General features: G+C 36.0%; 2 pseudogenes; both read left to right on the plus strand.

Moving 5' to 3' along the window:
- The window catches only part of LOC124974039 (prickle-like protein 2), a 695630-nt pseudogene that overhangs the window by 409591 nt on the left and 259808 nt on the right, over window positions 1–26231 (plus strand).
- Window positions 13924–14398, plus strand: LOC124974035 (translationally-controlled tumor protein-like; annotated as a pseudogene).

The raw sequence follows: 26231 nt of genomic DNA on the forward strand, positions 1-26231 counted from the left end.
GTTTTATTGATTTTTGAATTGTTTCTTTTTTTTTTTTTTTTTTTTTTTGGGTGCTGGGGATCGAACCCAGGGCCTTGTGCTTACAAGGCAAGCACTCTACCAACTGAGCTATCTCCCCAGCCCCTTGAATTGTTTCTTTTGTTTCCATTTCATTGATTTCAGTTCTGATTTTAATTATTTGACTGTCTTCTACTGCTTTTGGTTTTGAGTTGTTCCTTCTCTAGGGCTTTGAGATATAATTCTAGGTAATATATTAGGTGATTTTCTATTCTTTCAATGATGACCTCAATGTCATGAACTTTTCTTTTAGAACTGCCTTCATGCTGTCCCAGAAATTTAGATATGCTGCGTTGCTATTCTCATTTACTTCTAAGATTTTTTAAAAAAAATTTCATCCCTGATTTCTTCTGCTATCCATTTTTCATTCAATAGTAGATTATTTAGTCTTCAGGTGTTAGACTAGCTTCTATTTTTTTTTAATTTTATCATTGATTTCTAATTTCATTCCATTATGATCTGATAGAAGGCAAGGTATTATCTTTATTTTTTTTGTATTTTCTAAGCATTTCTTTTTGGCCTAAGATATGATGTATTTTAGAGAAGGATTTGTGTGCTGCTGAGAAGAAAGTTTATTCAGTCACCGATGGATGAAATACTCTCTATATGTCTGTTATGGCTAAATTATTGATTATATTATTTAATTCTGTACATTTTTTTTTTTTGGTTTTCCTTTGGAGAGCCTATCCAGTGGTAAGAGAGATGTGCTACCCAGTATTATTGTGTTGTGGTCTATTTGATGCTTGAAATTGTGAATGGTTTATTTCATGTATCTAGATGCTCCATTGTTTGGGGCCGGAAGATTTATGATCATTATGTCTTATTGATGTATAATTCCCTGAAGCAGTATGAAATGCCTTATTTTCACCTTCTGATTAACTTTGGCTTCAAGTCCAATTTCTCTGGTATGAGGATAGAAACCCCTGCTTGTTTCCTACATCCCTGTGAGTAATATAATTTTTCCTATTTTTTTCATTTCACTTTGTGACTGTTTTTGTGTATTAGGTGAGCATCTTGGATACAGCATATTTTTGGGTCTTGTTTTTTAATCCAATCTGCCAGTCTATGTTTTTTGATTGATGGATTTTGGCCATTTGCATTCAAATTATTATTAAAATATGATTTATATTCCCAATCATTTTGGTTTTTTATGGTTTTTCATTTTAATTACTTTCTCCTTTGATTGACGATTCCTTTAATGTAGTTCTTCCCTTTGCTGGTTTCCATTTCTATTTTTTATTTCTCATTCATTAAATATTTTTCTGAGATGTTCTATAGTGTAGGCTTCCAGTTGTGAATTCTTTTAACTTCTGTTTATCATGAAAAGTTTTTACTTCCTTGTCAAATTTGAAGCTTAATTTTACTGTGTATATATTCTTGCTTGGCATCCATTTTCTTTCAGAGATTTTATGTGTTATTCCAGGACCTCCTTGAACTCAGTGTCTGGAGAGAGAAATCATCTGAAATGCACACTTGGTTTTCTCTACATATAATCTGACCTTTACTCTGGCAGTTTTTAATATTCTATTCTTATTCTGTATGTTAGACATTTTCATAGTAATGTGCTTTTGTGTTGGTCTGCTGTATTTTTTTTTTTAACATTTGGGATCTTCTAACCCTCCTGTACTTGATTGTCCATTTCATTCTTTAGGTTTGGGAAATTGTCTGAAACTATTTTATATTCTTTTGGTTTGTATTTCAGATTTATCGATCCTGATAAATCTTAAATTTGATCTTATCAATTTGTCCCATATTTCTTGGATGTTCTGTTCATGGTGTCTTAACATCTTCTCTCCATGGTCAACTTTATATTCAAGATTTTTTTTTTGTCTTCATTGCCTGAACCTCTGTCCATTGGCAATGATTTCCATTGAATTTTTAATTTGGTTTATTGATTCCTTCATTCAAGGATTTTTGCTTGGTTTTCAGAATGTCTATCTCTGTCTATCTCTTTATTGAAGTGATCTTTCACCTCCTGTATATTCTCCCTGATTTCACTCCTTATGTTGTCCTTTATATTGCAGGTCAGTTTAAATATGTACATTCTAAACTCCTCTGATATTTCGTCCACTGTGGTGTCAGTGGATTCTATTATTGGAGCATCTTGGTTTGTTTGGGGCACATTTTCCCTTGTTTTTTCATGTTGTTTGTGTGTATACACAACTAGCAGTATGAGATCACACAGTTTCTACCCTGTAGACTTATCATGTCCCTGAAGTTTTCCAGTACCTTGCTGTAAAGGGGCAGACAAATGATAACAGGAACCAATACAAATATACACCCTTAACCCAAATACCTCCTGCTAAGACATCTCCAGTTTTGTCACAATAAACAGAAATCAGGTGCACAGCTATTGCCCACAATAAAAGCAGTAAATTTGCCAGAGCGTTCACAATTTTGAGTGTTGCTTAAGGATAGAACAGAATTGTGTAGGATGTGATGATTATGAGTAAGGAGGAGAGAAGATTAAAGTAAAAAATTAAGGGAAGAGTGGAAGAGGGAGCAATAGATGTTGTTTGTTAGAAAAGAGAGAAAGACAATCAAGATAAGTGTGTAAGAGAAATTATATATAAAGTAAAAATATAAAATTGAAGAAAGAAGAAAAAGCAAAAAAAAAAGGAAAACTAAAAGAATATGAAACTGTTGTGCCCAAAGGCTTGAGACCCCACAAGGACCACCAGAGACCACGATCAATGCAAGCAGCAAAGAGTCATTTATTAGCGAGTTTGAACTCGGTCCTCTGCGTCCTTAATCAATGACGCTAGGAGAGAGGCCCCGAGCCCTCGTCAGCAGGGTTTTTATAAGGAAAAGCAAGCAGTTTTACAGTGTTCTTCTAATTGGCTAACATTCGAACAGCTAAACCTCCCCTGGTTGGGTCCGGTCAATCTATTTGATTTTCATTGGGTCCGGCCAGAACTGGACGGTCCTAGAGGAAGAAGGGGGGGAGGGAACAGGTGAACTATTCAGGAGCTGAGTCGGGGCTAGGCCCTGCTCTCCTCCTTGACGGATAAGGTCTCCAGGCAACTGCACATTCCTCGGACAAATATCTCTTAACAACCTTGGTAAGCACAGGGGCCCAGCAGTCCTGTTTGTCCTTGAGACAGTTAGCAGCACAGATACCACCCTGCTCTCAACATCCCCCCTTTCCAAGAACATTTAGAGAGCCAATCTTGGGTCTCTACTGTTCTAATTCTTGCTGCTTAATGGGCTGATATTGGGCCTGTAGCACCATTAGCTGTACTGTATTTATTTTATCTTTAACAAAAGCAATTAACTTATTGATGATACAAGGTCCTATAGTTAAAGCTAGTAACAACAATATTAGGGGTCCCACTGTAGTGGACACCAGAGTAGTTAACCAAGGGGAAAAATTGAACCAGGATTCAAACCAGTTCTGACTAGCTTCCCATTTTTTTCTTTCTGTTTGTTAGTCCTTCTCTGACTTTTGCCATGGATTCCCTCACTACTCCAGAATGATTAGCGTAAAACCAACATTTTTCTCCCAGAGCTGCACATAGACCTCCTTGCTTACAGTCTTTAAAGTCAGGTAAATTTGGTAATTAATGAGCTCCGGAGATTCTTGACATTTTATTCTTCCAGGGGCAGTCTCCAACTTCCAAAGGCAGATGGCTTCATGGTTTCATTTCCTCAAATTGACCCGATTCCCTATTTCTACACTAACTACCTGTCCTTATTCTGACTTCATTTACCCCTCTAATACTAGGAACTCCTTCACTGCTGTAGGGAAAATGGGCGATGACCAATCTGACTTCTTCGAGCTGGAAGTGGGCAGCGTGGGGCAAGCAGTTTGGAGTTCCCTTTTTAAAATCGGGTCAATCGAGGGGTCCAAGGTAGAAGTCTGGTTGGGGAAGAGCAGGTTGTAAAGTCATCTGGGGGGTGGGTGCTTCTATGATAGAAGAACAAAAAGACATGAGTACTGAAATGAAATTAGTACAAAGTAAATGTTGCAGCATCTGGAGCATGCCACTGAGTATCATGAAAATGACAGAAGTCAATCTCTCACCAGGAGGTGGAAGAACTGAGAAATTGTTCCCATAACTAGACCTAGCAAAGACTGGAAAGTACAAGGCCTTTATTTTAGAACTTTAACATTGTCCAGGTTATCAGGAATGTAAACACAACATGTAACTTTTAATGTCATAGATATCCCCAAAATATAGTTAAAATATAGTTAAGCTACTTAATGTCATCTGATTTTTGTAAAATATTCCTTTATTGGTATAACCTGTGTTTAGTAGAGAGCTCTATACTTCTGTTACTTAGGGCTAGGTAATCATACGAGCAAACATAGAATCAAGTCTACCTGTATAGCTTAGGAAGGTCTGTAGGCCTTAAACTGACTAAAAACTTCTGACTCTGGCAGTTTCTCTTGATAGTTATCAGGCACATTTGCTGAAGAATCTTTCTTTCATTTGTAGCTTCCAGTTTTTATTCTAGTGGACTAACACAAGTGTACATCTTAAGTTACATTTAACTGTTATTTCTCTTAAATGCCCAAGAATGGTTATATTTTGGTTTTAACTGTTTTGCTGGGTGTCTAACATCAGGTTGGTCAAATTGACCTGGTTCCTGTCTTGTTAAAGAGTCAGCTGAGTTCCCACAGGGGCCACTCGTAGAGAACTTAAGAGCAGCTTCTTAGTTCCACCAGTGCCATTGGTTAGGCAGGGTCTCCTTGATGAGGTGACTTCCTTTGGAAGCATTAGGGGTGTCTCTTTTTTTTTCCATGACCCTCCTCTGCAGCAGATGCACTGAGTGATTTTCATCCTCTAGTCTCAACAATCTCCTTGATCAGGAGGTTGTGTGACACAGAGTTGCAAAGCTCCTTAGAGAAGTTCTCTTGTTCGTGGGTTCAGGCTGACTGAGGACAAAAGATCCAAATACTGGCCTATCTTGCCTTCTGTATTTAATTCCAATCTCTAAGTTTGATCTTAATCATCCAGCAAGCCAGTTTCACCAGTCATAAAGTAAGAGTACTGGGCTTTAACTTTAATGTCTATAACTTTACAGTTATTTACCCTTTTATCTAACTGGAGTCTGCATTAGTTCTGGAAATTACCACTATCTGTTCTGATATCTGTTACCACTATCTGTTAGGTGATGGCTTATTATCACAAGTTACCTAGGTTGCGTGTTCTTGAAGCAGCTACTTCTGCAAAACATTAACAGGTAACAGTTTTACAAAATGAAATTAGCAAGAGTAAAAATATATTCTGCTTGTATAATAGCTATCTTGAATTTTGACTGAGAACCACATTATATTCCCTATTTGAGATCATAGTAATTTTACAACAAAAAACCAATCTTTTGATTATAACTTTAAATAAGCTGAAGTCTGATTTATTTTGGAGTCACTCTAACATGCAGTAAGGTGGGAGGCAGAGCCTTATCTCAGGTAAGGTGTGACTCTTTATAGATCTTAAGTGTTCTAATCCTACAACTAATTTTTGCCCCTTTTGCCATGACCAGCATGACCAAATTTTCAAGTTCAGTGAGGGTCAAAGGAGTATTAGAAAATAAAGGTTTATAAACACAGATTTTGAAGATTAAGCTGAGATCAGATGGAGCTCTATTCTCTGATGGAAATGCAGATCTAAAGAGTTATGTTAGCAACATTTATACATGTCTTATTATTAAGTTAAAGACTATGTAAGCATTATTCTTTGTTTTCAGGAGAGTTACAGAGACTAGACCATCTACATAACTTTTTCCCACAACTGCAAAGTGCAATGTTAGGAACTCTGTGTAGCTCTCAAAGAAGTCCACTGTCCAAAGTTACTGTAAGGTGGGCAGGAACTAGAGAAGGGAACTGATGAAACACTGGTTATCTAGCAAAACAATTTCTTTCTGCCCAAGAGCTGTGTGCCTGATATCAATGTAAGAGCTGATAGGACTCCTGTACAGAGCCTCCCCAGGGAGGCTACTGCCACAGCAGTTAGGCATCTTGTGCTCCTACACAGGAACACTCCCAGGCACCAGGCATGCTCCAGTCATGAAGTCAGGGACCCCAATCTCAGTCATTGTTGTCCCATTTTTGCTATTGAGCATTATACTCTTTCTTAAATGTCATTTTAAGAAGTTTACATATATTGATTTCTGAGTCCCTATGAATATTAGTTAACACAGTCTAACATTATATCCAGAACAGGAATCAATCAAAGAAAGGCTGAGAGAGCTTTTAACTTTTCTTTTGTGTAGCAAAGTGCTTTCACCTTCTACAATATGAACCTTTAAACAAATCAGGCTGTCACTAACTTTTAGATATACATTTACATTTAAATTTTTATCTCAGTGAAATAAGTAACCAATTTTACATATACCTTACTGATAATATGTCCCATAATAGAACATTAAATGATAGAAATAAATCCCCAATAAAATTTACTCTTTAAGTTTAATATTACCAGTACAGACAAGTTTATTCTGGAGAATAGCAGCTTGACAAATTTCCTGCTTTAAAAACTTGTATACCTGGAAAATATGAATACATTTAATATACAAGGAGTGACCATTTCACAGTTACCTTGACACTTTAATCTTACTAAATTCAGTTTTTAAAGAAAAATTTAGACTCTGTAACATAGTACAATACTCTTAACAGTTGTTTAACCATAATTGTATAAACCCCAATTTTTAAGACTAATTGTTTTAAAAAATAAAACTTAATAGACACAAAGTTAAGAGTAAATTAGTGTTTCTAAGAAATCCTTGTTATTTTACCATATATTTTAAACTTTGGCTTATATCAGAACATTAGTATTTCACCTTAGGAAAAATCTTAAATAGCTTTAGCTGTCTCACATACACACAACCAACTTAGTTACACACAGACTTGTTGAAACTTGCCCTTTACTTACACACAGACTTTCTTAGCACTTACTTAGACCCTCATGTATTCCATCACACAGGCACTTTCTTACCCAGAAACATTTTTTTTCCTTTTTATTAAATATATTTCCAAACCCAGAACCTTTTATTCTCTCTTCCCTACCTGTTGACCCCTTTCTGTTCACATTCTGAAACAACTCTAACTGAAACACAGTGAAAGGGGAGATGGTAGCTCTAAATCCAAGTCTAAGAGCTCCTTGGAGCTTTGCAGAACTGGAGGGGGAGCAGGGGGAAGTGGTAAGGGAGCAGATGGAACACTCACTCTCCGAGTTGAGGTTTTATCTGTTAGAACATAACTCCTAATAACCTTGTTTTTAGTAATGACACAAAGCAATTTTAAACTCTTTTTAATTTACCAACCTATGAAAACACCAATAATGTTTAAGTATGATGCCCCATGGAATTTGAGGGGTTAAGAGTACTTGATGTTATTTAACAATGAGCATTTTAATTTTGCAAATTAATCAGATGTCACCAACAAACACATTTAAGTAATCCCATACATGTTAACTCTAATTCACTTATTTTGTAAAAACCAAGAAAGCAGGCAGGTGTCCTGAACAGTATTTGCTGTCTTTTTCCTGTTGAAGAAAAGTCCTAGAAACAATTGATATTAGACATTGTTTAACATCAACATTCCATTAGTTTGACCACCTAGAGACTTATGAGTTATTTTCAAAGACATTTTACTTTTATTAGTTTACCCAATTTGAATTGAACCTTTAAATCACGTGAATAAAAGTATTTGGATCCATTTTTAAATTTTAATTTTAGGAGCGCTCAGTTTTGATAAGACCTTGTAACTTTATCTCCATTGCAATGTAACAGATGTTCAAAAACTCTAGTTGAATAAAAAATAGAACTGATCAAAAAAAAATCATTAACCTAGGTATGCAAGATCAAAATTACGAGCTCAAAAATACAGCATTAAAGAAAAACAAAACAAACGAAGAATCCTAGAAAATAAGTTAGTTCTGGGTACCAGCCCAGAAGTTTAAAACAGACACTTTTTTTCTTTTCTTCAGGTTACCCGCCCCTTCCCGCTGAGACTGCTGCAGCTTACATTCCAATGCACGTTTTGGCAAGGCCAGGCAGAGGGGAGGGAGGATTACCCAGGACTTTTTAACCCTTTTTCTTCCTGGTTGAGAAATCAGGTTAGGTTTGAATGCAGAAGATTACAAAACATCATTTCTCACTACTTTTGAGGAATGGAGCTGCTGAGCTCTCTCTGCCTAGAGGGATTGGAGTAAACAAATCTCTCAGGAACAAGGAGAAGGACTGTAAAAGTACCCTGCAATGAGTATCCCTAAACCTAAGATCGGATTAACACAATGAAGAATTTAATAGAAGGCAAGAGTAAAGACCATATAGTACAATACACCAACAGACAGACACATAGCATGCTAAATCAAAAATTGGCTAGCTGGTATTTTGTAGTTTCCCAGGTGCCACACAAAGCCCAAATGGGACAAAGAGTTAACCAGATGCGGCCAGTTGTCCGAATGCAATACTGAAGCTGCTCAGAAGCAGCGCAGACGCTGTTCAGAAGTGACAAATTCACCCAGAATGCAGCACAAACTGCTCAGAGTGCAGCACAAGCTGCTCAGAAGTGACAAATTCACCCAGAATGCAGCACAAACTGCTCAGAGTGCAGCACAAGCTGCTCAGAAGTGACAAATTTACCCAGAATGCAGCACAAACTACTCAGATGTGACAATAATGTCACCAGATGCGATGACTCACCAGAATGCAGTACCCACTGCTCAGATGTGACAATAATGTCACCAGATGCGACGAATCGCCAGAATGCAGCACCCGCTGCTCAGATGTGACAATATTGTCACCAGATGCGATGACTCGCCAGAATGCAGCACCCGCTGCTCAGATGTGACAATAATGTCACCAGATGTGACGAATCGCCAGAATGCAGCACCCGCTGCTCAGATGTGACAAATGTCACCAGATGGGTCGAGGGGACGTCTCCCGAGACCCTGCTGGGGTCCTATAGCACGTCCGCCAGGACTGTGCCAGCCCAGAACCAGAGCCTGCAGGCAATTCAGACCAGAAAACACACGGCAATGCCTTACTCACCGGTGGAAGATGTCACTTATGACTCTATGATCAGGTGTCTGGGTGGGCTTGGGGATCCCGGACGAGCCCCCATATGTTGTGCCCAAAGGCTTGAGACCCCACAAGGACCACCAGAGACCACGATCAATGCAAGCAGCAAAGAGTCATTTATTAGCGAGTTTGAACTTGGTCCTCTGCGTCCTTAATCAACGACGCTAGGAGAGAGGCCCCGAGCCCTCGTCAGCAGGGTTTTTATAAGGAAAAGCAAGCAGTTTTACAGTGTTCTTCTAATTGGCTAACATTCGAACAGCTAAACCTCCCCTGGTTGGGTCCGGTCAATCTATTTGATTTTCATTGGGTCCGGCCAGAACTGGACGGTCCTAGAGGAAGAAGGGGGGAGGGAACAGGTGAACTATTCAGGAGCTGAGTCGGGGCTAGGCCCTGCTCTCGTCCTTGACGGATAAGGTCTCCAGGCAACTGCACATTCCTCGGACAAATATCTCTTAACAACCTTGGTAAGCACAGGGGCCCAGCAGTCCTGTTTGTCCTTGAGACAGTTAGCAGCACAGATACCACCCTGCTCTCAACAAAACAAAACAGAAATATCCTAATCAGACATACTAGTTGTCAACAAACTGATCCATAAATAATAATTGCTTTCAATAATGGTGCAAATAGGGCTGGGGAGATAGCTCAGTTGGTAGAGTGCTTGCTTAGCAAGCACAAGGCCCTGGGTTCAATCCCCAGCACCGCAAAAAAAAAAAAAAAAAAATGGTGCAAATGTGAGGGGGGAAAATCTCAGTGCAAAGTTGGGGAACTGTTTTTGTTGGGGATCAAAAGATTTTACCTTCTCTTTTCCTCTATGACATGAGGTGTGATGTTTGCTTTACCCTCAGGGTAGGGTTGCTAGGGTGAACTCCTGGAGGTGGAGTGTAGGCTTAGGTATGCTCCTGACTCTTTGTTGAATGCCAGTTGGTCTGGAGATTTTAAATCCGCACACCTCCAGAGCTCACCAGTTGCTGGTCCATGCTGGAAGGTTGTACCCCTGGGATCTCCTTTGGGTTCCACTCCTTTGATATAGGAGTCAATTCTTATTTCACTAAGTCACCTGCAGAATCCATGATCCCAGGTCTCAGGTTTAGTCTCCAAACTCTATCTCTCTCATGCTTGCCCTTTTGAATTCCTGGTCAGGTGCTTCTCTCCCAGTTGGTTCTGCAGAGTCAGATTGGAGGGGTTGGGGGAAACTGTGTGGCTTTCCAGGACCAGATATGCCTTGTGTAAATCTCTCTTCATGCTTGCTTTTCTCCTGGTTACTTAGGCCCACTTTCTGTCACACACTGTGGGTTTGCCAGGCTTGTTCTTTGGACCAGACTTGGGTCTGCAACAAGTCAGCTCCCTTAGCCGCTGTGGGGGCTGCACTGAGGCTGCAAAGTGGTTCCTTCCTTTGTCCTGTGAATGCTGGTGGGAGAGATGTGGTTTCTTTCATGTACAAGGATATTGTGCAGCAGCCTGCGCAATGTCTTTGTTTATCTAAACTGTCCATACTCAGACACACCTCAGTCTTCCCCAAACATGTGTTCCTTTGATTCCCTTATCACTATATTGGGTTTGCAAAGGGACCATTTTGGCTTGCGCCTCTGGCTGCTGCTGTAGTGTATTCCTTCAATATTATATTCAATCTCCTGAATCCCTGATCTGCTTTGAATGTCAAGTATTAAATTCCAGCAAAGTCCCCCTTAATTTTTTCTATTCACCCTCCTTGCTGAGAAGCTACCTCTCTGCTTTTCTTGGTTTCATGCCATGGTTCATCTAGGGAAGTGATCTCTTTGTTCCCTCATCTTCTGAAGGCCCCTAATATTTTATTTAGAGACAAGGTCTTGCTAAATTGCTTATTGACTCACTAATTTGCTGAGACTAACTTTCAATTCATGATTCTCCTGACTCAGCCTCTGGAGATGCTGGGATTACAGGCATGCACCACCATGCCCAGCTACCATGTTGATTTTGGATGCACATAATAGAGGCAGATACTTTGAACGTGAGTCTGAAGGGCCCTCAAGAAATATTAGTGGCAAAACCTGGAGGTGAAGTTCAAGGTTTATGTTTCTTAAGCAAAAATCAAGATGTTAGTCTTCAGCCAGTAGAATAAGGAAACCAGGAGAAAAGCAAGGCAGTATTTCATTGGCCTTAATGTACAGTCTGTTTGGGCTGCATTTTAAATTCCATAAGATAGGTGATTATGATTGTCTTTTTTACTATTCTATCTCCAATACCTGGAAATACTGCCTAACACATAGTGATTATGATGATATTGTGATAAGTGACATTTATCTTTCAGTCAATATTATAAGCATTTTATATTATCTAACCCTTACAATACAGTTTGACATAGATATTATTATGCCTGTTTCACAGATGAATGAAAAAAACTGGGTATAAGGAAAATGAGGTCATTATCCAAAGACTCAGGAATCAAATACATTCAATATAGACACTCAAGAAATATATGATGAAACACATTTATATGAATGAATGAAGTGATGTAGCATGTCCTACTCTATAAATCATTGCAGTGAATAATTTGGTTCTCAAGCATATCAAACAGGGTTTGGTTTTTTAAACTATTTGATATACCAGAATATATCATGATAGACAGTAACTGCCACTCTGGGGACAAACATAAACTTCCTTTTAGCTATAAATCTGAATATTCTGGTGCAGAGAGACATTCTTATATATTCATCATCTTTTTACTTGGATCAGGTGGTTTTAGAGCAGTAATAATGGTGTTGCTAAGATAGCATACCTAAAATATAGCCTGTATATAGATACAACTACCACAGTTGGTTTGCTCATGGTATTGAATGCATTGTGTAACTGTATAAAACTAGTGTTAGAAGATACCTGTATTTGTGTCTGGGCATGGAAGTTACAGAAGAATTATGCATATATTTGAACCAATTTCTAAATCAGTGATTTCAGACGCTGTCTTGAACTGGAGTCAAGTTTACATATTTGGAAATATTAAATAAGTATCTCATTCTAGAATTCTCAATATCCCAGTGTAGCTATCATTGTAAAACTGTTAATAAAGATGGTGCTCATGTGCTATCTCAGTTGAGTAGGAATATGGAGTTAAGGGGGATACTGCAGTGTGAAGTTCAAATCAGAACAAAATAACAGATCCCAGAAGTGAGATTAAAAGTTCAGGACAGGTTTGATTGTTTTTAGATCTATGGAACAATATTTTATTATAGACTAAAATATTCATATTGATTACTTTAAGGATATAAACCCAAAGCAACCAATAAAGGACATGTATAAGCAACAAAGTAATAGATCAGTACTCTCCTTGTGTACTTGATTTCTATCATTAAATTGTCAATTAATTTAATTAAGTGTGAGTATAGCATATTAGTTAAGCATATATAATCTAGATTTAGATTGAGTTTAAATCCAAGATCTCTCAGGTATTAGATTTGTGGGTTTTATTATTAAAATTTTTTTTTAGTTTTACAGACTGCATTTTGTATCATTGTACACAAATAGGGTACAACTTTTCATTTCTTTGGTTGTACACAATGTAGATAATCTCAGTTTATTTATCTGAAAATAGGAATAATAATTTTCTTTGGAATAATTATTTCAGGATTAAACATGATAATATATGTAAGGAAATTAATTTCTGATACATAATTAACACTTAATGCATTTTTACTATTATCATTACCATGCATATAGCATTGCTCTGAATACATGAACACTTATTAACTTCATTTTTAAGAATCTGTTTCTGAAAGTTTATTAAATTTATGGAATCTTTTTAGTCATACTTTATACACTCTTGTGTGATGTTGTATAATTTTATTTATCAGTTAACTGTGAGCTAGGTTGGGAGTTATGAGTCATAAATAAAAATCCCTAAAATAAATACATTGTTAAAAGACAGACCTGGAAATGTCAGAAGTAATGTTTCTTAATTTACAATATAAAAAAAATATGATGGTAGGCTGAGGTGTGGGTCAGTGGAAGAACACTTTCCTAGCATGTGTGAAGCCCTGACATCAATCCCCAGTCCTGCAAAAAAAGAATTGATGTTTGTCTTATGAATCTTGCAGTATGAAGCTTAAGAGCAGGATTGTGTGTCTCCGTGTTTATCCATATTATTATTGAATTTTTACCTTTAGAAAATAAATAATAATGTTTTGCTATATAATTTTCTATCCCTCCATCTTTGCCACCCCCATTCACATAATATTTTTTGTGTGTCAAAATTTGCTGTTGGTAGAATGGGTTAGACTAAGAGAAATGTTAACATAGAAGTTGTTATTCACACATAAATGTAATACATTTCTATTCTTAAGTGCTGAATCCTCTGAAAGAGAAATTCATAAAATTATCCCATTAACAACAGTCTCAAAATAAAGAAAAAGCTTGGTAATCAATTTAACAAAAGAGGTGAAAGACCTCTATAATGAAAACTACAAAACAGTAAATAAAGAAACCAAAGAAGACCTTAGAAGATGGAAAGTTTTCCCATGTTCTTAGATAGGCAGAATTAATATTGACAAAATGGCCATGCTGCCAAAAGCACTATACAAATTCAAAGCAATTCCAATTAAAATCCCAATGACATAGCTCATAGAAATAGAAAAAGCAATCATGAAATTCATTTGGAAAGAATAAGAAATCCAGAATAGCAAAAGTAATCCTTAGTAAGAAGAGTGAAAGATTAACTTTTTCAATAATGGTACTGGGTTTTTTTTTTTCCACGCACTCTCCCCTCACTCCGACTGCCACTGGGCTACACTATGCTCACTCTGAGCTCTGGGTTCCTGCTAAACTAGAACCCCCACCATCTCCCTCCAGTAGCCACCATGATTTATCTTTTGAGAGATCATCAGCCATGATGAGATGTTCTCTGAAGTTTACAAGATCTGGGAGATCACAGATGGGCTGTGCCTGGAGGTGGAGGGCAAGATAGTCAGTAGGACAGAGGGAAATGTCTTGCTGAAGGACCTGAGGGTGAAGGTAAAAAAAGCACAGTGACCACTGCTGTTGATATCATCATGAACCATCACTTGCAGGAAACCAGCTTCACAAAAAAGCATAGAAGAAGTACATCAAAGATTACATGAAATCAATCAAAGGCAAACTTGAAAAACAGAGACAAGAGAGAATAAAACCTTTTATGATAGGGGCTATAGAACAAGCAAGCACGTCCTTGCTAATTTCAAAATTATCACTTCTTTACTGGTAAAAACATGAACCAGATGGCATGATTGCACTCCTGGACTACTGTGAGGACAGTGTAACCCCATATATGATTTTCTTTAAGGATGGTTTAGCAATGGAAAAATGCTAACACATTTGGTGGTTACTTTGGATCTATCATCTGTCATCCTAAATGGCTGCTGCTTGTCATCCACACAACACCAGGACTTCAGACAAATGGAACTGATATCACCTTGAGCACATTTATTTTAACCATGATTTATTTGGAGTGGGGGCATTGTTTTTTAAGTATGTCATATAGGTTGTCTAAAACTAAAGTGCATTTAAACTTGAAAAGTATATTGCTGGGAAAACTGCATATCCATATATAGAAGAATATAACTACATTCTTATCTCTCACCCAGCTCAAAACTCAACTCAAAGTGCATCAAATACCTAGGAATTAAACCATAAACATTTTGTAACCACAACAAGAAAACAGAGGGTCAACACTCCTACATTTGGCACAAGCTCTGACTTCTTTAATAAGACTCTAAAGTAAAATAATAAGAAATAAGAATAATAAACCTCAATAAATGAAATTAAGAATCAATGAATGGACCAGGCACGGTGGTGCACACCTGTCATCCTAGCAGCTTGGGAGGCTAAGGCAGGAGGATCTCAATTTCAAAGCCCACCTCAGAATAAGCCAGGTGCTAACAACTCAGTGAGACTCTGTCTCTAAATAAAATACAGAATAGGGCTGGGGAATGTGGGGATGTGACTCAGTGGTTGAGTTCCCCTGAACTCAATCCCAGTACCAAAAATAAAAAAAAAGAATCAATGAATGAGGTACCATCAAACTTATATGTTGTACAGAGCAAAGGAAACAAGAGCATGATCAAAGTACTTAGAGTGGGGGAAAAACTTTGCCAGCTAGTCCTCCAAAAAAGGATTGATATACAGAATAGAGATATACATAAAGCAAAAATCTTAACATTAAAAAAATAACCTAATAAATAAATGGGGAAATGATCTAAGCAGACATTTCTGAAAGGAAGAAATAAAAATAGCCAAAAAATATCATCTTTTCTCTAACATGCATTTTTGGCATCTTTTGATGGGAACAGATGACTGCATATATGTGTTTTTATCTTTGTGTCTTCTATTCTATTACATTGATCTTTATTTCTGTTTTAATGCCAATGACATGGTGTTTCTTTATTCTTTGTACTACATCTCTGTAGTATAATTTGAGATCAGGTATTATGATGCTTCTAGTATTGCTGTTTTTGCTTAAATTTCTTTGACTATTTTGGTTCTTCCATGTAAATTTTACGTCTGTTTGTTTCTTTTTCTAGTTTAGTGAAGAATGTCATTGGTGTTTTGATGGGGATGACATTGAATCACTAGATTACTTTTGGTAGTATGTCCATATTAATAATATAAATTCTACCTATGAGAGACCAAATGGCATACTAGAGGGTGTCTGCATCTCATGTTGCTCCAGAACTCAGGATTCAAGAAGAGGAGGTATTGAGAGACTTGGGACCAACTCAGAGCCACTTGGTGAGTCTCTCCCACTGGGTGGGGCTTCCCAGCCAGGGTGGTAGTCCCAGAATGCAGGGAACTTTGTGGAGAAGAGTTGCCTAGCCAGACTCCCCCACTAGAGTGGTGAACACCGACAACCGGGAAAGTCGCAGAGGAGGGCAGCACAGAGAGAGGCTTCCATGCAGAGCTAAGCTCTCCCGGCCTGGGTGGCAGGCCCGGACTGGAGGCACCTTCTCGGAACAGGGCCGCCCAGTGACAGACTCCCTCGCAGGGTGGTAGTTGCAGACTAAAGGGAACTTCTCGGAGGAGAGCTGCCCAGTGAGGTTTCCCCACTGGGTGAGTCTTACCTGCTGGACAAGGCTTTCCCACCAGGGCAGAAGAACCAGTGACACAGGCCCAGACCAGATATGCCCCAGCCTGCAGTCTAGTCCCCCTTTGGCTGACTATCGGACAACAAGTGGAGGCGCCTCTGCCCACTAACAAGGAATATACCCCACCTGAAGGCCACCACCACTAGAGGGGCAGCTTCCTAGTGGAGCACCACATTATCAAGATCCTCCAAGACTTCAGGCTACTGAAGGTTAGGAGATGAGTTATTGAAAATCTGCAGGGACACTGTAAGTCAATAGGGGAAATCTGCAATATCACAGAGTTTCACTACTAGAGGAGAAGATACCTGAGCAATATGAGAAAATAAGGGAAGAAAATGTCCCAAACAAACCTAGATGCTACATCAATTAAAATCCAATGACAGCATGGCAAAAGAAATGTCAAAAAGTTCAGAATGTACATAATTAAAATCATCAGAGAAGCAAATGATGAGAAGAAAGAGCAAATGCAGGCTTTGAATGATCGTACCAATCAACAGTTAAAATATCAAATGCAGAAAGCAAAAGATCATTTAAATAAAGAGTTAGAGATACTGAAAAAAACAGACAGAAATCCTTGAAATAAAGGAAACAATAAACCAAACTAAAAACTCCATAGAAAGCATAATCAATAGGATAGAACACCTGGAAGACAGAACCTCAGACATTGAAGACAAAATATTTAATCTTGAAAATAAAGTTGACCAAACAGAGAAGATAGTAAGAAATCATGAACAGATTCTACCAGAATTATGGGATATCATGAAGGGCCAAATTTAAGAATTACTGGGATAGAGGAAGGCACAGAGAAACAAACCAAAGGAACAAACAATCTATTCAATGAAATATAATATGAGAAATTTTCCCAAATCTGAAGAATGTAATGGAAAATCAAGTACAAAGGCTTATAGGACTCAAAATATACAAAATGAAAACAGACCCACACCAAGGCACATTGTAATGAAAATATCTAACATACAAAATAAAGACAAAATTTTAAAGGCTATGAGAGAAAAGAACCAAATTACATTCAGGGGGAAACCAGTACGGATATCAGAACAAGTCCTTCTCAATTCCAGGAATCAAAAAGACCATTACACAATAAAACTAGGTGACTTTAATACACCTCTGTCACCACTAGACAGATCTTCCAAATAAAAATTGAACAAAGAAACCATAGATCTCAATAACACAATCAATAATTTAGACTTAACAGACATTTATAGAATATACCATCCAACAAAGAGCGAATACACTTTATTCGCAGGAGCACATGGATCCTTCTCTAAAATAGACCATATTTTATGCCACAAAGTTACTGTTAGCAAATACAAGAAGATAGAGATACTACCTTGTATTCTATCAGATCATAATGGATTGAAATTAGAAATAAATGACAGAATAAAAACAGAAACTACTCCAACACCTGGAGATTAAATAATACACTTTTGTGTGATGAATGCATAACAGAAGATATCAGGAAGGAAATTGAAAAATTCTTAGAGGTAAATGAGAACAAAGAAACAACATATCAAAATCTCTGGGACACTATGAAAACAGTACTCAGAAGAAGATTTATTTCATGGAGCGCATTCAATAAAGGAAGAAAAAATAAAAAAATAAATGATATAACACTATGGTTCAAATTCCTAGAAAACGAAGAACAGAGCAACACCAAAAGTAGTAGAAGACAGGGAACAGTTAAAATCAGAGCTGAAATCAATGAAATTGAAACAAAAGAAAAAATCAAAAAAGTTGACAAAATAAAAAGTTGGTTCTTTGAAAAAATAAACAAAATTGATAAACCCTTAGCCACACTAACAAAGAGAAGGAGAGAGAAAACTCAAATTAGTAAAATTAGGAATGAACAAGGAAATATCATGACAGACACAATTGAAATACAAAACATAATTAGAAGCTATTTTGAAAATCTATACTCCAAAAAAATAGAAAGTCTCAAAGACATCAACAGATGTCTAGAGACATGTGAATTACCTAAACTGAAGCAGGAGGATATACACAATTTAAATAGATGAATTTCAAGTAATGAAAAAGAAGAAGTCATCAAAAGTCTACAACAAAGAAAAGTCCGGGACCAGATGGGTTCTCAGTCGAGTTCTACAAAACCTTTAAAGAAGAGCTCATTCCAATACTCTTCAAAGTATTCCATGAAATAGAAGAGGAGGGAACCCTTCCAAACTCATTCTATGAAGCCAATATCACCCTGAAACCTAAACAACACAGAGACACATTGAAGAAAGAAAATTTCAGACCAATATCCTTAATGAATATTGATGCAAATATTCTCAACAAAATTTTAGCAAATTGCATACAAAAATATATTAAAAAGATAGTGCACCATGATCAAGTGGGTTTTATCCCAGGGATGCAAGGTTGGTTCAACATCTGGAAATCAGTAAATGTAATTCACAATATCAACAAACTTAAAGTCATAAATCACATGATTATTTCAATATATGGTGAAAAATCATTTGATAAAATACATCATCCCTTCATGCTCAATACACTAGAAAAAATAGGGATAGTAGGAACATTCCTTAACATTGTAAATGCTATCTATGATAAGCCCATGGCTAATATCATTCTAAATGGTGAAAAACTGAAAGCATTCCCCATAAAAACTGGAACAAGGCAGGGATGCCCTCTTTCACCACTTCTATTCAACATTGTCCTCGATAATCTAGCCAGGGCAATTAGGCAGACCAAAGAAATTAAACGGATAAAAATAGGAAAAGAAGAACTCAAACTATCCCTATTTGCTGATGACATGATTATATATTTAGAAGAACCCAGAAATTCCACCAGAAAACTTTTAGAACTCATAAGTGAATTAAGTAAAGTAGCAGGATATAAGATCAATGCATATAAATCTAATGCATTTTTATACATAAGTGATGAATCATCATACAGAGATGTTAGGAAAACTACCCCATTCACAATAGCCTTGGAAAAGATAAAATACTTGGGAATCAGTCTAACAAAAGAGGTGAAAGAACTCTACAATGAGAATTACAGAACACTAAAGAAAGAAATTAAAGAAAACCTTAGAAGATGGTAAGATCTCCCATGTTCTCGGATAGGCAGAATTAATATTGTCAAAATGGCCATACTACCAAAAGTGCTATACAGATTCAATGCCATTCCAATTAAAATCCCAATGATGTACCTCACAGAAATAGAGCAAGTAATTATGAAATTCATCTGGAAGAATAAGAAACCCAAAATAGCTAAAGCAATCCTTTGCAGGAAGAGTGAAGCAAGGCGTATCACAATACAAGAACTTCAACTATACAACAAAGCAATAGTAATTAGAACGGCATGGTATTGGTACCAAAATAGAGAGGTGGATCAATGGTACAGAATGGAGGACACGGACACAAACCCAAATAAATGCAATTTTCTCTTACTAGACAAAGTTGCCAAAAACATGCAAAGGAGAAAAGACAGCCTGTTCAACAAATGGTGCTGGGAAAACTGGAAAAACCATATGCAACAGAAAGAAACTAAACCCCTATCTCTCACCCTGCACAAAACTCAACTCAAAATGGATCAAGGACTTTGGAATCATACAAGAGATCCTGAATCTTACAGAAGAAAAAGTAGGTCCAAATCTTCAACATGTCAGCTTAGGATCAGACTTCATTAACAGGACTCCCATAGCACAAGAAATAAAAGCAAGAATCATTAACTGGGATAGATTCAAACTGAAAAGCTTTCTCTCAGCAAAGGAAACTATCAGCAATGTGAAGTCAGAGCCTACAGAATGGAGAAAGTCTTTGCCACTCATATTTCAGGTAGAGTACTAATTTACAGATTATATAATGAACTCAAAAAAAAAAAAACTTGACACCAAGAATACAAATAACCCAATCAACAAATGTGCTAAGGAAATGAACAAACACTTCACAGAAGAAGATCTACAAGCAATCAACAGATATATGAAAGAATGTTCAATATCTCTAGTAATAAGAGAAATGCAAATCAAAACTACCCTAACATTCCATCTCACCCCAATTAATATGGCGATTATCAAGAATACAAGCAACAATATGTGTTGGAGAGGATATGGGGAAAAAGGTACACTCATACATTGCTGGTGGGTTTGCAAATTAGTGCAGCCACTCTGGAAAGCAGTGTGGAGATTCCTTAGGAAACTTGGAATGGAACCACCATTTGACACAGCTGTTCCACTCTTGGCCTATATCCAAAGGACTTAAAATCAGCATTCTACAGTGATCCAGTCACATCAATGTTCATAGCGGCTCAATTCACAATAGCTAGATTGTGGCACCAACCTAGATGTCCTTCAACTGATGAATGGGTAAAGAAACTGTGGTATATATATAAAATGGAATATTACTCAGCCATAAAGAATAATAAAATTATGGGATTTGCAGGCAAATGGATAAAATTGTAGAATATTGTCCTAAGTGAGATAAGCCAATCTCAAAAAACCAATGGGTGAATGATCTCCCTGATAAGCAGATGATGATACAAAATTTGGGGTTGGAGGGAGGCAAAAATGGAGGAAGGTGGAACTGTATGAAGGGAAAATAGGGGTGGGAGGGTTGGGGGAAGGAAATAATAGCAGAATGTATCAAACACCATTACCCTATGTAAATATATGATTACACAAATCATCTGTCTACTTTATGTACAACCAGAGGAAAAAGTTGTACCCATTTGTTTACAATAAAAGTAAATAAATAAACAACAACTTAAACAGAAAAAGAAATTCTGCCTATCTAGGAACATTGGAGTCTTCCATTTTAAGATCTTCTATAATTTCTTTATTCAATGCTCTGTAATTTTAATTGTATAGATCTCACTCTGCTTTCGTTAGATTTATTCCTAGAAAGTTATATTTTGGGGGATTATTCTAAATGGAGTTGTTTTCCTCATTTCTTTTACAGTTGATTCATTATTGCTTTACATAAAATTATTTATTTTTGTATATTGGTTTTGCATCCTGCTACTATGCTGAATTTATCAACTCTAGAAGTCCTCTGGTGGAGTTCTTTGAGATTTCTAAGGATCTTATCATTAGGATCTTATCATTTGCCAACAGTAACAGCATGGTTATTAATATTTTATTGTGTATAAGAACTTTTCTAAGTACATCTTAATTATTATCATATGCTCTCTCTCTGTCTCCTTCTCTCTCTTTCTCTCTCTCTCTCTGATCCTTTCAAAAATGTAACAAAAGTAATGCATAAATTAGCTTGTGATAATCATTTCACTGTATATTCATATATCAAAACATTACATTGTACACTAAGTATATAATTTTTTTATTAATTTGTGTATTATCTTTTTGGTTTTAGATTGACGAAGAGTTTATCAATTGTGTTTACCTATTTAAAGAAACAATTTAAAGAACCAATTCTTTGTTTAATTTGTTTTAATTTTTCTATTTCATTGATTTCAGTTCTTAATTATTTTCAGCTTTCTAAATGTTTTGCAAATAGTTTGTTCTCCTTTACTAGAACCTTGAGATGAATCACCAGTTTGTTTATTTAGGATCTTATTGTTTAATGCACACGCTCACAGTTGCTAAATTTCCCTTTACAATTGCCTTCATGGTGTCCCAGATATCAGGTATGTTGTCTATCATAATTTTATTCTATTTTAATTTCTCCCTGAATTCCCTCTCTGATCCATTTGAATGGTTTTTCAAAATCATATTGCTTAATATCCATAGGTTTAGGTAATTCCCATGGTTTTCTTGCAGTTGACTTGTAATTTCAATTTATAGTGGTCTGATAAATGCAAAGAATTATATCCATTTTTTTTGTATCTGCTGAGACTTGATAAAATCAGGTTGTTTGCTTTTGCTATTGAGTTCGTTGAATTTCTATATATTCTGGATACCAACACTTTATCATATGTTCAGTTTGTACAAATTTTATTCCACTACGTATGTTGCATTTTCCTTTTGTGTACAGAAGCCTTTGAGTTTTATGTGATCTTACTTGTCAATTTTTGCTTTTATTTCTTGTACTTTTGGTGCTATATACAAGGAATAATTGCCAAAATTAATACCGGAAAGGTTTCCTTTTATGTTTCAGTTTTGGAGCTTTATAGTTTGAGCTCTTACATTTAGATATGTGGTTCTTTATGTGTTAATTTTTGTGTTTGGTGTAAGATAAGAGTCCAGGTTCATTTTGTGTGTGTGTGTGTGTGTGTGTGTGTGTGTGTATCCTGTTTCTTTCCTTTTTCTATTTTCTTTTTCTTTATCCAGGACAGAGGACTGAACTCAGGGCCTTGCATGAGCTAGGCAAGTTCTCTGTCACTGAGCTAAATTCTCAAACCCCTGCATACCTCATTTTTTAATTCTATTGTTAAAGAAGTCATATCTTCCCCATTATGTATTCTTGGCACCCTTGTGAAGATTACTTTATCATACATACATGGGTTAATTATGGAGTTCTCTGGACATAAGTAGTTCAAAGAGCCATGTCACAGCTGTGGGTTATAGTTCATTGGGACCATTTCTGTAATCCCAGGCAAAAGTACATAATGTAGTATCTAGGACTTCTAATCCTACAGAACCCAGATTTGCAGAGACAGTGACACAAAGTACTCTACTGGGTCATTTGGCATAGTAAGTGCAGCTACTCCTGTTTCTATTCCTTGTTTCTAGAACCATTCCTTATTCCTATTAGTTACTATGTAATATATAGGGGTCCCTAGCCCACATTTACATATATGGAGCACTTTCAACTCCTATGACCATGTTGGAGATTAATTCCTACATCTACTATCCAATTTTGAGCACAAGAGAGCAGCAGGTCATTGTTTAGTTTTACTCATTTTTATGCATTTCTCTTTTATTTATGATTCACAGAAAATACTTGCCTTTGTTACATGAATATATTTTTTTGTTTTTACTATTTTACCTAATATTACTGTATATGTGGTTCAAAATAGTGCCTCAAAGGATGAAATTATAATATCATTTGGATTGGAAGTGTATACCCTGACTCCCTTTTGTTTACCATTTCACTAGCTATTTATTGCCTTTAGAAATTTCCTGCACTACTCCCTCTTTGCCTATCTCTACCTATTTCTCTTCTCTTGGATCATCTCTGGATATGTAATGGTTGGTTACCTCTCAAATGTGACTCATGATATTTGTATCATCCTGATGTCCCTAATCCCAGTTTTGAAGATTTGTCATTCTGCCTCAAAAAGAGACATCTGGCTCCAGACATTTGGTTTCCTTCTTATGTAGCCATAGTTCAGAATCTAACCCAAATCCCCAAAGTTAAACCAAATAGTATCATTTTCTACCTCACCTTCTCAAGAGTTGATAAGGATTAGGATCCTTTCTGCGGTTACTGCCCCTTGTGCAAATCTATCTTTTCATACCCATCATAGCATATTGGAATGTCTGCCTAAGTTGCCCTTCTTTCTTACTAGCTATGAATTACTTGAGGGCCAGGTAAAGATATTTAAATACATCTGTAATAACTAAGTTTCTGTACTTTTTAAGGGTTGTTTTAATTTTAGGCATTTTATAGAAAAAAATAGAAAAAATAAAGCACATAATACAGAGAACCTATTCTGATTAACAACACAGGATGGAACCATTAGAATTCAGATGTTAAAGAAGGACAAAAAAATAATAAAAACTTGAAGTCAAAGCTGTGAGAATTTATACAATTTTCAATTTTACTAAATTTACCATATGTTTATTTAAAAAGAAGATATTTAGACATTACATAATCTAGGCATATGCTCCCTATCCATAAATGTTTATCAGGGAATTTTTGGGAAAGATTGATATTATTTTATATGAAATAAATATTTACCTATTTTTTAAAATTGAGCACATTTATTTCTAACCCTATAAGAGGGGTCTTTGCAGTTGGTGCTATATGTTTTATTTTGTTTTTTACCATGACAGCTGAAAGAGAAAAATCTTAAAACTCGTTGATAAAATGGAACTTTATTTGTCATCACTAATTTTATCATAGGAAAATTCAGGAATGCTAAAAAGCTGTCTCTTGTAAATGAATTTGAAATGTAAAGACTTTAATCACATTAATGAAGGAACTATTTAAATTATTTAATACAACTTAAGTTTTTTATTGGTTCTTTTTCGTTATACATAACATAAGGATTCATTTTGACTTAATTATGAAAACATGGAATGTGATTTGCTCTAATTCAGGTCCCAGAACTTCCTTAATCCCATTTCCTTGTTACCTTCCCTCTACTCTACTGATCTTTCTGCTATTTACTTAAAAATTTAAAGTTTTTTTTTCTAAATTAGTGTCTTTTGAATACATATAATGATGAGATTCACTGTGGTATATTCATATATGTACATAGAAAAGTTAGATTTGATTCATTCCACTGCTCACCCCTTAACCCATCCTTCCTCCTTCCCCCTCAATCCTCTTCCTGTACTCCACTGATCTTTCTCAATAAGATTATTTATATTTTTATTTTCTTCTTTTATCTTTTATCTTTCAGAAATATTTAATGTGTGTTTATAAAGTGGAATGGACCATTTTAAAAATGAACATGATGACTTTCCATTTTCACATCCCATGGGTTTTAGACCTTTTTCTAGTTTTGCTTTGCCATGCTTTATTCTTTGATAATAATTACTTTCCATTTATTATTTATTTCAAATTCATTTATTAAAATTTAAATTAATTTCAAATAATATGTAAAATCATAATTTGTACGTACTTATGGGGTGCCATATGATATGTTGGTACATGCGTATATTGTGTAATACTCATTTGAAATGAAATTTTTCATCTCCTCAAACATTGATCATTTGGGGGTAAAATTATTCAGAAATGTTTCCTCCAGTTTTTTGAAACATACAGTATTATACAGTACATTATTATCGTATAACTTCACTCTACTGTGTAACAGACCACAAGAAGTTCTTACTATAGTAAGATTGTACTATATCTAAGTATCCACTAATCAACATTTCCCTATTGCTTCCTCCCACCTACCCTTCCCAGTTCTGGTAACCACCTCTGTACTGTCAAACGTTATGAGAAAAAAATTAGATTCCATATATAAATGAGACCATGCTGTAATTATGTTCCTTTACTTGACTTATTTCATTTAGCTTAATAATTTTCAGTTCCATCTATGTGGTTGCAAATGACTGAATCTAATTGTTTATGGTTGAATAATATTTCATTGTATATACATACTACAGGTATTTATCTACTAGTGGACACATAGGTTGTTTCTATTTTTTGGGTATGGTGAATATCACTACAATGAACATAGAAGTTTATACATATATCTCTTTGACATACTGATTTAATTTTATTTTAATATATATCCGGTAATGAGATCGTTAGATTTTTTTTGGTGATTCTATTTTTGATTTTTTGTGGAGATTCCATGCTGTTTTCCATAATGGTTATATTAAACATTCTATGATTTTGTTCTGTGGTTCTCTTTTCTCCACATCTTCACAAGCACTTGTTAAAATTAGCCTTTTTGATATTAGGCATTCTTACAGGGTGAGTTGACAACTCATTGTGAATTTGATTTTCATTTATTGGTGATAAGTGATGTTGAACATTTTTCTTGTATGTGATAATCATTTGTAGGAAATCTTTTGAGAAACATTTGTTGCCCATTTTGACTCAGTTTTTTCTTTTGCTATTATTTGGAGTTTTTAAAAATTTTATTTATTTTATTTGTTTTAATTGGTTACACATGACAGTAGAATGCATTTTGACACATTGTACCCAAATGGAGCATAAATTCTCATTCCTCTGACTGCACATGGTGCTGAGTCACATCAGTAGTGTAATCATACATGTACATAGGGTAATAATGTCTGTCTCATTCTACTGTCTTTCCCAGCCCCACTGCCCCACTCATCCCCTCACTCCCCTCTGCATAATCCAAAGTTCTTTCATTCTTACCTCCCCCACAATATAAATCAGTTATCCCTTATCAGAGAAAACATTTGAACTTGGGTTTTTTGGGGAATGACTTAGAGCATGATATTCTCTAATTCTGTTCATTTACTGCAAATGCCATAATTTCATT

This window comes from Sciurus carolinensis, unplaced genomic scaffold (genome assembly GCF_902686445.1).
Source record: "Sciurus carolinensis unplaced genomic scaffold, mSciCar1.2, whole genome shotgun sequence".
NCBI classification, from domain to species: Eukaryota; Metazoa; Chordata; class Mammalia; order Rodentia; family Sciuridae; genus Sciurus; species Sciurus carolinensis.